Genomic DNA, 12,097 nt, shown 5'->3' on the forward strand with positions numbered 1-12,097 from the left:
GTCCAAGGGATACAGTAAACCTGAAGTGAAGCATCGGAATCTAAAACTGGACTCACAGGAGAGGTTCAAATCATAGAAAGTTAGAGTGTCAGTCCTCTTGTACTTAAGTCGGCATTGTGCCTTTTGTATTAAATTCGAATGCAATTTCTGTGTTTCATCGTCAATAAGAAGGTCCAAAGGAATACAGAAAACTTGAAGTGAAGCATCGGAATCTAAAAGAGGAATCAGAGGAGAGGTTCAAATCAATGAAAGTTAGAGTGTCAGTCCTCTTGTACTTAAGTCCGCATTGTGCCTTTTGTATTAAATTCGGATGCAATTTCTGTGTTTCATCGTCAATAAGAAGGTCCAAGGGATACAGTAAACCTGAAGTGAAGCCTCGGCAACAAAAACTGGACTCACAGGAGAAGTTCATATCATAGAAATTTAGAGTGTCAGTTCTCTTGTACTTAAGTCGGCATTGTGCCTTTTGTATTAATTTCGGATGCAATTTCTGTGTTTCATCGTCAATAAGAAGGTCCAAGGGATACAGTAAACCTGAAGTGAAGCCTCGGCAACAAAAACTGGACTCACAGGAGAGGTTCAAATTATAGAAATTTAGAGTGTCAGTTCTCTTGTACTTAAGACGGCATTGTGCCTTTTGTATTAAATTCGGACGCAATTTCTGTGTTTCATCGTCAATAAGAAGGTCCAAGGGATACAGTAAACCTGAAGTGAAGCATCGGAATCTAAAACTGGTCTCACAGGAGAGGTTCAAATAATCGGAAGTTAGAGTGTCAGTCCTCTTGTACTTAAGTCGGCATTGTGCCTTTTGTATTAAATTCGGATGCAATTTCTGTGTTTCATCGTCAATAAGAAGGTCCAAGGGATACAGTAAACATGAAGTGAAGCCTCGGCAACAAAAACAGGACTCACAGGAGAGGTTCAAATCATAGAAAGTTAGAGTGTCAGTCCTCTTGTACTTAAGTCGGCATTGTGCCTTTTGTATTAAATTCGTATGCAATTTCTGTGTTTCATTGTCAATAAGAAGGTGCAAGGGATTCAGTAAACCTGAAGTGAAGCATCGGAAACTAAAACCTGACTCACAGGAGAGGCTCAAATCATAGAAACTTATAGTGTCTGTCATCTTGTACTTCAGTCGGCATTGTGCCTTTTGTATTAAAATCGGATGCAATTTCTGTGTTTCATCGTCAATAAGGAAGTCCAAGGGATACAGTAAACCTGAAGTGAAGCATCGGAATCTAAAACTGGACTCACAGAAGAGGTACAAATCAGAGACAGTTATAGTGTCAGTCCCCTTGTACTTAAGTCGGCATTGTGCCTTTTGTATTAAATTTGGATGCAATTTCTGTGTTTCATCGTCAATAAGAAGGTCCAAGGGATACAGTAAACCTGAAGTAAAGCATCGGAATCTAAAACTGGAATCACAGGAGAGGTTCAAATCATAGAAAGTTAGAGTGACAGTGCTCTTGTACTTAAGCCGGCATTGTGCCTTTTGTATTAAATTCGGATGCAATTTCTGTGTTTCATCGTCAATACGAAGGTCCAAGGGATACAGTAAACCTGAAGTGAAGCATCGGAATCTAACACGGGATTCACAGCAGTGGTTCAATTCATAGAAAGTTAAGGTGTCAGTCCTCTTGTACTTAAGTCAGCATTGTGCCATTTGTATTAAATTCGCATGCAATTTCTGTGTTTCATCGTCAATAAGAAGGTCCAAGGGATACAGTAAAGCTGAAGTGAAGCATCGGAAACTAAAACCTGACTCACAGGAGAGGTTCAAATCATAGAGACTTAGAGTGTCAGTCCTCTTGTACTTAAGTCGGCATTGTGCCTTTTGTATTAAATTCGCATGCAATTTCTGTGTTTCATCGTCAATAAGAAGGTCCAAGGGATACAGTAAACTTGAAGTGAAGCATCGGAATCTAAAACTGGAATCACAGGAGAGGTTCAAATCATAGAAACTTAGATTGTCAGTCCACTTGTACTTAAGCCGGCATTGTGCCTTTGTATTAAATTCGGATGCAATTTCCGTGTTTCATCGTCAATAAGATGGTCGAAGGGATATAGTAAACCTGAATTGAAGCATCGGGATCTAAAACTGGACTCACAGGAGAGGTTCAAATCATAGAAAGTTAGAGTGACAGTCCTCTTGTACTTAAGTCGGCATTGTGCCTTTTGTATTAAATTCGGATGCAATTTCTGTGTTTCATCGTCAATAAGAAGGTCCAAGGCATACAGTAAACCTGAAGTGAAGCATCGGAATCTAAAACTGGCCCCACAGGGGTGGTTCAAATCATAGAAAGTTAGAGTGTCTGTCCTCTTGTACTTAAGTCGGCATTGTGCCTTTTGTATTAATTTCGGATGCAATTTCTGTGTTTCATCGTCAATAAGAAGGTCCAAGGGATACAATAAACCTGAATCGAAGCATCGGAATCTAAAACTGGACTCACAGGTAAGGTTCAAATCATAGAAAGTTAGAGTGTCGGTCCTCTTGTACTTAAGTCGGCATTGTGCATTTTGTATTAAATTCGCATGCAATTTCTGTGTTTCATCGTCAATAAGAAGGTCCAAGGGATACAGTAAACCTGAAGTGAAGCATCGGAATCTAAAACTGGACTCACAAGAGAGGTTCTAATAATCGGAAGTTAGAGTGTCAGTCCTCTTGTACTTAAGTCGGCATTGTGCCTTTTGTATTAAATTCGGATGCAATTTCTGTGTTTCATCGTCAATAAGAAGGTCCAAGGGATACAGTAAACCTGAAGTGAAGCCTCGGCATCTAAAACTGGACTCACAGGAGAGGTTCAAATCATAGACAATTAGAGTGTCAGTCCTCTTGTACTTAAGTCGGCATTGTGCCTTTTGTATTAAAATCGGATGCAATTTCTGTGCTTCATTGTCAGTAAGGAGGTCCAAGGGATACAGTAAACCTGAAGTGAAGCATCGGAATCTAAAACTGGACTCACAGGAGAGGTTCAAATCAGAGAAACTTAGAGTGTCAGTCCACTTGTACTTAAGTGGGCATTGTGCCTTTTGTATTAGATTCGGATGCAATTTCTGTGTTTCATCGTCAAAAAGAAGGTCCAAGGGATACAGTAAACCTGAAGTGAAGCATCGGAATCTAAAACTGGACTCACAGGAGAGGTTCAAATCATAGAAAGTTAGAGTGTCGGTCCTCTTGTACTTAAGTTGGCATTGTGCCTTGTGTATTAAATTCGGATGCAATTTCTGTGACTCAACGTCAATAAGAAGCTCCAAGGGATACAGTAAACCTGAAGTGAAGCATCGGAATCTAAAACTGGACTCACAGGAGAGGTTCAAATCATAGAAAGTTAGAGTGTCGGTCCTCTTGTACTTAAGTCGGCTTTCTGCATTTTGTATTAAATTCGCATGCAATTTCTGTGTTTCATCGTCAATAAGAAGGTCCAAGGGATACAGTAAACCTGAAGTGAAGCGTCGGAATCTAAAACTGGACTCACAGGAGAGGTTCAAATAATCGGAAGTTAGAGTGTCTTTCCTCTTGTACTTAAGTCGGCATTGTGCCTTTTCTATTAATTTCGGATGCAATTTCTGTGTTTCATCGTCAATAAGAAGGTCTAAGGGATACAGTACACCTGAAGTGAAGCCTCGGCAACAAAAATTGGTCTCACAGGAGAGGTTCAAATCATAGAAATTTAGAGTGTCAGTTCTCTTGTACTTATGTCGGCATTGTGCCTTTTGTATAAAATTCGGACGCAATTTCTGTGTTTCGTCGTCAATAAGAAGGTCCAAGGGATACAGTAAATCTGAAGTGAAGCATCGGAAACTAAAACTGGACTCACAGGAGAGGTTCAAATCACATAAAGTTAGAGTGTCAATCCTCTTGTACTTAAGTCGGCATTGTGCCTTTTGTATTAAATTCGGATGAAATTTCTGTGTTTCATCGTCAATTAGAAGGTCCAAGGGATACAGTAAACTTGAAGTGAAGCATCGGAATCTAAAACTGGAAGCACAGGAGTGGTTCAAATCATAGAAAGTTAGAGTGTAAGTCCTCTTGTACTTAGGTCGGCATTGTGCTTTTTGTATTAAATTCGGATGTAATTTCTGTGTTTCATCGTTTATAAGAAGGGCCAAGGGATACAGTAAACCTGAAGTGAAGCATCGGAATCTAACACGGGATTCACAGCAGTGGTTCAATTCATAGAAAGTTAAGGTGTCAGTCCTCTTGTACTTAAGTCAGCATTGTGCCATTTGTATTAAATTCGGATGCAATTTCTGTGTTTCATCGTCAATAAGAAGGTCCAAGGGATACAGTAAACATGAAGTGAAGCATCGGAATCTAAAACTGGACTCACAGGGGAGGTTCAAATAATAGAAAGTTAGAGTGTCAGTCCTCTTGTACTTAAGTTGGCATTGTGCCTTTTGTATTAAATTCGGATGCAATTTCTGTGTTTCATCGTCAATAAGAAAGTCCAAGGGATACAGAAAACCTGAAGTGAAGCATCGGAATCTAAAACTGGAATCACAGGAGAGGTTCAAATCGAAGAAAGTTAGAGTGTCAGTCCTCTTGTACTTAAGTCGGCATTGTGCCTTTTGTATTAAATTCGAATGCAATTTCTGTGTTTCATCGTCAACAAGAAGGTCCAAGGGATACAGTAAACCTGAAGTGAAGCATCGGAATCTAAAAGTGGAATCAGAGGAGAGGTTCAATTCAATGAAAGTTAGAGTGTCAGTCCTCTTGTACTTAAGTCCGCATTGTGCCTTTTGTATTAAATTCGGATGCAATTTCTGTGTTTCATCGACAAAAAGAAGGTCCAAGGGATACAGTAAACCTGAAGTGAAGCCTCTTCAACAAAAACTGGACTCACAGGAGAGGTTCATATCATAGAAATTTAGAGTGTCAGTTCTCTTGTACTTAAGTCGGCATTGTGACTTTTGTATTAATTTCGGATGCAATTTCTGTGTTTCATCGTCAATAAGAAGGTCCAAGGGATACAGTAAACCTGAAGTGAAGCCTCGGCAACAAAAACTGGACTCACAGGAGAGGTTCAAATCATAGAAATTTAGAGTGTCAGTTCTCTTGTACTTAAGTCGGCATTGTGCCTTTTGTATTAAATTCGGACGCAATTTCTGTGTGTCATCGTCAATAAGAAGGTCCAAGGGATACAGTAAATCTGAAGTGAAGCATCGGAATCTAAAACTGGACTCACAGGAGAGGTTCAAATCACAGAAAGTTAGAGTGTCAGTCCTCTTGTACTTAAGTCGGCATTGTGCCTTTTGTATTAAATTGTGTATTAAATTGGATGCAATTTCTGTGTTTCATCGTCAATAAGAAGGTCCAAGGGATACAGTAAACCTGAAGTGAAGCATCGGAAACTAAAACCTGACTCACAGGAGAGGTTCAAATCATAGAAACTTAGAGTGTCAGTCCTCTTGTACTTAAGTGGGCATTGTGCCTTTTGTATTAAATTCGCATGCAATTTCTGTGTTTCATCGTCAATAAGAAGGTGCAAGGGATACAGTAAACTTGAAGTGAAGCATCGGAATCTGAAACTGGAATCACAGGAGAGGTTCAAATCATAGAAAGTTAGAGTGTCTGTCCTCTTGTACTTAAGTCAGCATTGTGCCTTTTGTATTAATTTCGGATGCAATTTCTGTGTTTCATCGTCAATAAGAAGGTCCAAGGGATACAGTAAACCTGAAGTGAAGCATCGGAATCTAAAACTGGACTCACAGGTGAGGTTCAAATCATAGAAAGTTAGAGTGTCGGTCCTCTTGTACTTAAGTCGGCATTGTGCATTTTGTATTAAATTCGGATGCAATTTCTGTGTTTCATCGTCAATAAGAAGGTCCAAGGGATACAGTAAACCTGAAGTGAAGCATCGGAATCTAAATCTGGACTCACAGGAGAGGTTCTAATAATCGGAAGTTAGAGTGTCAGTCCTCTTGTACTTAAGTCGGCATTGTGCCTTTTGTATTAAATTCGGATGCAATTTCTGTGTTTCATCGTCAATAAGAAGGTCCAAGGGATACAGTAAACCTGAAGTGAAGCCTCGGCAACAAAAACAGGACTCACAGGAGAGGTTCAAATCATAGAAAGTTAGAGTGTCTGTCATCTTGTACTTAAGTCGGCATTGTGCCTTTTGTATTAAAATCGGATGCAATCTCTGTGTTTCATCGTCAATAAGAAAGTCCAAGGGATACAGTAAACCTGAAGTGAAGCCTCGGCAACAAAAACTGGCCTCACAGGAGTGGTTTAAATCAAAGAAAGTTAGAGTGTCTGTCCTCTTGTACTTAAGTCGACATTGTGCATTTTCTATTAATTTCGGATGCAATTTCTGTGTTTCATCGTCAATAAGAAGGTCCAAGGGATACAGTAAACCTGAAGTGAAGCATTGGAATCTAAAACTGGACTCACAGGTGAGGTTCAACTCATAGAAAGATTGAGTGTCGGTCCTCTTGTACTTAAGTCGGCATTGTGCATTTTGTATTAAATTCGGATGCAATTTCTGTGTTTCATCGTCAATAAGAAGGTCGAAGGGATATAGTAAACCTGAAATGAAGCATCGGGATCTAAAACTGGACTCACAGGAGAGGTTCAAATCATAGAAAGTTAGAGTGACAGTCCTCTTGTACTTAAGTCGGCATTGTGCCTTTTGTATTAAATTCGGATGCAATTTCTGTGTTTCATCGTCAATAAGAAGGTCCAAGGGATACAGTAAACCTGAAGTGAAGCATCGGAAACTAAAACCTGACTCACAGGAGAGGTTCAAATCATAGAAACTTAGAGTGTCAGTCCTCTTGTACTTAAGTGGGCATTGTGCCTTTTGTATTAAATTCGCATGCAATTTCTGTGTTTCATCGTCAATAAGAAGGTGCAAGGGATACAGTAAACTTGAAGTGAAGCATCGGAATCTGAAACTGGAATCACAGGAGAGGTTCAAATCATAGAAAGTTAGAGTGTCTGTCCTCTTGTACTTAAGTCGGCATTGTGCCTTTTGTATTAATTTCGGATGCAATTTCTGTGTTTCATCGTCAATAAGAAGGTCCAAGGGATACAGTAAACCTGAAGTGAAGCATCGGAATCTAAAACTGGACTCACAGGTGAGGTTCAAATCATAGAAAGTTAGAGTGTCGGTCCTCTTGTACTTAAGTCGGCATTGTGCATTTTGTATTAAATTCGGATGCAATTTCTGTGTTTCATCGTCAATAAGAAGGTCCAAGGGATACAGTAAACCTGAAGTGAAGCATCGGAATCTAAATCTGGACTCACAGGAGAGGTTCTAATAATCGGAAGTTAGAGTGTCAGTCCTCTTGTACTTAAGTCGGCATTGTGCCTTTTGTATTAAATTCGGATGCAATTTCTGTGTTTGATCGTCAATAAGAAGGTCCAAGGGATACAGTAAACCTGAAGTGAAGCCTCGGCAACAAAAACAGGACTCACAGGAGAGGTTCAAATCATAGAAAGTTAGAGTGTCAGTCCTCTTGTACTTAAGTCGGCATTGTGCCTTTTGTATTAAATTCGGATGCAATTTATGTGTTTCGTCGTCAATAAGAAGGTCCAAGGGATACAGTAAACCTGAAGTGATGTATCGTAATCGAAAACTGGACTCACAGGAGAGGTTCAATTCATAGAAAGTTAGAGTGTCAGTCCTCTTGTACTTAAGTCGGCCTTGTGCCCTTTGTATTAAATTCGGATTCAATTTCTGTGTTTCATCGTCAAAAAGAAGGTCCAAGGGATACAGTAAACCTGAAGTGAAGCATCGGAATCTAAAACTGGACTCACAGGAGAGGTTCAAATCATAGAAAGTTAGAGTGTCAGTCCTCTTGTACTTAGGTCGGCATTGTGCCTTTTGTATTAAATTTTGATGCAATTCCTGTGTTTCATCGTCAATAAGAAGGTCCAAGGGATACAGTAAACCTGAAGTGAAGCCTCGGCATCTAAAACTGGACACACAGGAGAGGTTCAAATCATAGACAATTAGAGTGTCAGTCCTCTTGTACTTAAGTCGGCATTGTGCCTTTTGTATTAAAATTCGATGCAATTTCTGTGCTTCATTGTCAGTAAGAAGGTCCAAGGGATACAGTAAACCTGAAGTGAAGCATCGGAATCTAAAACTGGACTCACAGGAGAGGTTCAAATCAGAGAAACTTAGAGTGTCAGTCCACTTGTACTTAAGTCGGCCTTGTGCCTTTTGTATTAAATTCGGATGCAATTTCTGTGTTTCATCGTCTACAAGAAGGTCCAAGGGATACAGTAAACCTGAAGTGAAGCATCGGAATCTAAAACTGGACTCACAGGAGAGGTTCAAATCATAGAAAGTTAGAGTGTCGGTCCTCTTGTACTTAAGTTGGCATTGTGCCTTTTGTATTAAATTCCGATGCAATTTCTGTGACTCAACGTCAATAAGAAGCTTCAAGGGATACAGTAAACCTGAAGTGACGCATCGGAATCTAAAACTGGACTCACAGGAGAGGTTCAAATCATAGAAAGTTAGAGTGTCGGTCCTCTTGTACTTAAGTCGGCTTTCTGCATTTTGTATTAAATTCGCATGCAATTTCTGTGTTTCATCGTCAATAAGAAGGTCCAAGGGATACAGTAAACCTGAAGTGAAGCATCGGAATCTAAAACTGGACTCACAGGAGAGGTTCAAATAATCGGAAGTTAGAGTGTCTGTCCTCTTGTACTTAAGTCGGCATTGTGCCTTTTCTATTAATTTCGGATGCAATTTCTGTGTTTCATCGTCAATAAGAAGGTCCAAGGGATACAGTAAACCTGAAGTGAAGCATCGGAATCTAAAACTGGACTCACAGAAGAGGTTCAAATCATAGAAAGTTTGAGTGTCGGTCCTCTTGTACTTAAGTCGGCATTGTGCCTTTTATATTAAATTCGGATGCTATTTCTGTGTTTCATCGTCAATAAGAAGGTCCAAAGGAATACAGAAAACCTGAAGTGAAGCATCGGAATCTAAAAGTGGAATCAGAGGAGAGGTTCAAATCAATGAAAGTTAGAGTGTCAGTCCTCTTGTACTTAAGTCCGTATTGTGCCTTTTGTATTAAATTCGGATGCAATTTCTGTGTTTCATTGTCAATAAGAAGGTCCAAGGGATACAGTAAACCTGAAGTGAAGCATCGGAAACTAAAACCTGACTCACAGGAGAGGTTCAAATCATAGAAACTTAGAGTGTCAGTCCACTTGTACTTAAGCCGGCATTGTGCCTTTGTATTAAATTCGGATGCAATTTCCGTGTTTGATCGTCAATAAGAAGGTCGAAGGGATATAGTAAACCTGAATTGAAGCATCGGGATCTAAAACTGGACTCACAGGAGAGGTTCAAATCATAGAAAGTTAGAGTGACAGTCCTCTTGTACTTAAGTCGGCATTGTGCCTTTTGTATTAAATTCGGATGCAATTTCTGTGTTTTATCGTCAATAAGAAGGTCGAAGGGATACAGTAAACCTGAAGTGAAGCATCGGAATCTAAAACTGGACTCACAGGTGAGGTTCAAATCATAGAAAGTTAGAGTGTCGGTCCTCTTGTACTTAAGTCGGCATTGTGCATTTTGTATTAAATTTGCATGCAATTTCTGTGTTTCATCGTCCATAAGAAGGTCCAAGGGATACAGTAAACCTGAAGTGAAGCATCGGAATCAAAACTGGACTCACAGGAGAGGTTCAAATAATCTGAAGTTAGAGTGTCAGTCCTCTTGTACTTAAGTCGGCATTGTGCCTTTTGTATTAAATTCGCATGCAATTTCTGTGTTTCATCGTCAATAAGAAGGTCCAAGGGATACAGTAAACCTGAAGTGAAGCCTCGGCAACAAAAACAGGACTCACAGGAGAGGTTCAAATCATAGAAAGTTATAGTGTCAGTCCTCTTGTACTTAAGTCGGCATTGTGCCTTTTGTATTAAATTCGGATGCAATTTATGTGTTTCATCGTCAATAAGAAGTTCCAAGGGATACAGTAAACCTGAAGTGAAGCATCGGAATCGAAAACTGGACTCACAGGAGAGGTTCAAATCATAGAAAGTTAGAGTGTCAGTCCTCTTGTACTTAAGTCGGCATTTTGCCTTTTGTATTAAATTCGGATGCAATTTCTGTGTTTCATCGTCAATAAGAAGGTCCAAGGGATACAGTAAACCTGAAGTGAAGCATCGGAATCTAAAACTGGACTCACAGGAGAGGTTCAAATCATAGACAATTAGAGTGTCAGTCCTCTTGTACTTAAGTCGGCATTGTGCCTTTTGTATTAAAATCGGATGCAATTTCTGTGCTTCATTGTCAGTAAGAAGGTCCAAGGGATACAGTAAACCTGAAGTGAAGCATCGGAATCTAAAACTGGACTCACAGGAGAGGTTCAAATCAGAGAAACTTAGAGTGTCAGTCCACTTGTACTTAAGTCGGCATTGTGCCTTTTTTATTTAATTCGGATGCAATTTCTGTGTTTCATCGTCAAAAAGAAGGTCCAAGGGATACAGTAAACCTGAAGTGAAGCATCGGATTCTAAAACTGGACTCACAGGAGAGGTTCAAATCGTAGAAAGTTAGAGTGTCGGTCCTCTTGTACTTAAGTTGGCATTGTGCCTTTTGTATTAAATTCGGATGCAATTTCTGTGACTCAACGTCAATAAGAAGCTCCAAGGGATACAGTAAACCTGAAGTGAAGCATCGGAATCTAAAACTGGACTCACAGGAGAGGTTCAAATCATAGAAAGTTAGAGTGTCGGTCCTCTTGTACTTAAGTCGGCTTTCTGCATTTTGTATTAAATTCGCATGCAATTTCTGTGTTTCATCGTTTATAAGAAGGTCAAAGCGATACAGTAAACTTGAAGTGAAGCATCGGAATCTAAAACTGGAATCACAGGAGGTTTTCAAATCATAGAAAGTTAGAGTGTCAGTCCTCCTGTACTTATGTCGGTATTGTGCCTTTTGTATTAAATTCGGATGCAATTTCTGTGTTTCATCGTCAATAAGAAGGTCCAAGGGATACAGTAAACCTGAAGTGAAGCATCGGAATCTAAAACTAGCCTCACAGGAGTGGTTCAAATCATAGAAAGTTGGAGTGTCTGTCGTCTTGTACTTAAGTCGGCATTGTGCCTTTTGTATTAATTTCTGATGCCATTTCTGTGTTTCATCGTCAATAAGAAGGTCCAAGTGATACAGTAAACCTGAAGTGAAGCATCGGAATCTAAAACTGGACTTACAGGAGAGGTTCAAATGATAGAAAGTTAGAGTGTCGGTCCTCTTGTACTTAAGTCGGCATAGTGCCTTTTGTATTAATTTCGGATGCAATTTCTGTGTTTCATCATCAATAAGAAGTTCCAAGGGAAACAGTAAACCTGAATTGAAGCCTCGGCAACAAAAACTGGACTCACAGGAGAGGTTCAAAAAAGAGAAAGTTAGAGTGTCAGTCCTCTTGTACTTAAGTCGGCATTGTGCCTTTTGTATTAAAATCGGATGCAATTTCTGTGCTTCATCGTCAATAAGAAGGTCCAAGGGATACAGTAAACCTGAAGTGAAGCATCAGAATCTTAACCTGGACTCACAGGAGAGGTTCAAATCAGAGAAAGTTAGAGTGTCAGTCCTATTGTACTTAAACCGGCATTGTGCTTTTGTATTAAATTCGGATGCAATTTCTGTGTTTCTTCGTCACTAAGAAGGTCCAAGGGATGCAGTAAATCTGAAGTGAAGCATCGGAATCTAAAACTGGACTCACATGAGAGGTTCAAATCATAGAAAGTTATAGTGTCAGTGCACTTGTACTTAAGTCGGCATTGTGCCTTTAGTATTAAATTCGGATGCAATTTCTGTGTTTCATCGTCAAAAAGAAGGTCCAAGGGTACAGTAAACCTGAAGTGAAGCATCGGAATCTAAAACTGGACTCACAGGAGAGGTTCATATCATAGAAAGTTAGAGTGTCAGTCCTCTTGTACTTAAGTCGGCATTGTACATTTTGTATTAAATTCGGATGCAATTTCTGTGTTTCATCGTCAATAAGAAGGTCCAAGGGATACAGTAAACCTGAAGTGAAGCCTCGGCAACAAAAACTGGACTCACAGGACAGGTTCAAATCAGAGAAAGTTAGAGTGTCAGTCCTCTTGTACTTAAGTCGGCATTGTG

This window comes from Schistocerca serialis, chromosome 3 (genome assembly GCF_023864345.2).
Source record: "Schistocerca serialis cubense isolate TAMUIC-IGC-003099 chromosome 3, iqSchSeri2.2, whole genome shotgun sequence".
NCBI classification, from domain to species: domain Eukaryota; kingdom Metazoa; phylum Arthropoda; class Insecta; order Orthoptera; family Acrididae; genus Schistocerca; species Schistocerca serialis.